This window comes from Octodon degus, unplaced genomic scaffold (genome assembly GCF_000260255.1).
Source record: "Octodon degus isolate 3935 unplaced genomic scaffold, OctDeg1.0 scaffold00083, whole genome shotgun sequence".
NCBI lineage: Eukaryota > Metazoa > Chordata > Mammalia > Rodentia > Octodontidae > Octodon > Octodon degus.
The window spans coordinates 11,196,907-11,198,721 of NW_004524659.1; the positions used below are offsets into that span (position 1 = coordinate 11,196,907).

Consider the following 1,815-nt stretch of genomic DNA (forward strand, 5'->3'; position numbering starts at 1 on the left):
TCCTCTCCTCTCCTCTCCTCCCTTCTCCTCTCCTTTCTTTCCTTCTTTTTTTTGAGACAGGATCCTGGTCTGTAATTCAAGCTGGCATTGACTTCAAACTGGCCCAGGCTGGCCTCAAACTTGTGCCAGTCCTCCTGTCTCAGCCTCCCTAGTGCTGGGTTTATAGGCATGTGCCATACCAAGCTGTGTTTTTTTTTTAAATTGTACTTTATTGGTACATTTTAGATATACATAACATTCATCACAGGGCATTTCTACCTGTACATGCTCTATCTCGCTACTTCTTTCCTCCCCCATATCCTCCCCTCCTTTCAATCCCTCTTCCCCTCATTTACAAAAGCTTGCATCTCAGTTCCTTTTGTCTCATTGCTGAGGCAAAATACTCAACACCCAAAATGAAGGAAGGAAAGCTCACAGTATGTGGAGGTTTCAGTCCATCCTCAGCTGGCTCCACCAGCAGAACAGCGAGGGCAGGAAGGGAGGAGCAGCGGTGGCAGCAGCCAGCAAGCCTCTCCCCCTTCCTTATATTGCTCTCAGGCTGTCCGCCCCAGGCCGGGTGCAGGGCTCACGCTCCTAATCCCAGCAGCACTCAGGCCCATAATCTCAGCATTGGATCTTGAATTCATCACAGAGTCTGGAAGCCGGCCGCCCAAGCGCTTCATGAGGCTTAGGGGGGACAACTAGACCCAAACCATACAGTTTGTTTCCATTTTTTCCTTCTTTGTTTTCCCTTGTCCTTTTTCCCCCCCTTTTCTCCCTGCCCTCCTTTGTTCCTCTTCTCATTTTAACATTTTCTTCCCATTTCCCAATATTTATTATACAGAAATATTGGTCCAAGTGCTGGGATTATGGGCATGAGCCACCATAACCAGTTTACATGACTTTTTAAAAAATAGTTTCTCTCTGGGCATGGTGGCACACATCTATATCTCAAGCATTCAGGAGGCTGAGGCAGGAAGGTTGTCTTGAGTTCCAAGCAAGCCTGGGATACATAGTGAGTTCAAGCCCAGTCTGATCACATAACAAGATCCTGCCCCTAAAAGAAAAGCAGGGGCTGGAAATACAGCTCAGTGGTCAGGACCTGCCTGGCAAGCTCAAGGTCCTGAGTTCAATTTCCAGTGGAAAAAACAAAACAAAACACAAAAAACCAGAAAAAAAAATAGATTAGAAAAAGCTTTAGAAATTCAAGCAGGACAAAATGGCAGACACTGAGAATTTAGTCTGCATTCCTATTCCCCAAGTCTGCTTGCCAGGGGCAATCCTTGCAATTTCCTGCAATTATATGCCATGCTATATAATCTGAAAAGAGAAACATATGAGTGAGTTCCAGCAGGCCCTACATCACGGGTTTATGTCCAGGCAGGCAGAGTGGGGAATCTTGACTCCTCCAGCACAGGGCAAGCTACAGTTTGCTAGTGACCTGTTGCAGAAAAGTTTTGCAAGATGTATGTGAGAAAGTTTATTGGGGACCAAGGATATGAATCGGCAGCACAGCACCTGTCTGGGAAGCTGCACGGAGTGAGTCTGCTGCCCAGTACCAAAAAAAAGTTCATTGGGCAAAAAACAGAAATTATTTTTATGTATTTGGTACAGGGTCTCCCTATGGAGCTCAGACTCGTAGTGATCCTCCTGTGTCAGCCTCCTCAGTGCTGAGATTACAGGCCTGCACCATCATGCCTGGTCTTAGTGGCTGGCTTGGGGGTGGGGCTGGCGTGGCATGTGGTACCAGGGATTGAATCTGGCTCCTTGTGCTTGTCTAGGCATGCACTTAGATGGCTGAGCTATCTCTGTTACCCTGGGCAAAATTTTATACGT

General features: G+C 46.9%; 1 pseudogene; it reads right to left on the minus strand.

Moving 5' to 3' along the window:
• LOC111818210 overlaps positions 1 to 1,815 on the minus strand; it is a 5,859-nt pseudogene that overhangs the window by 3,732 nt on the left and 312 nt on the right.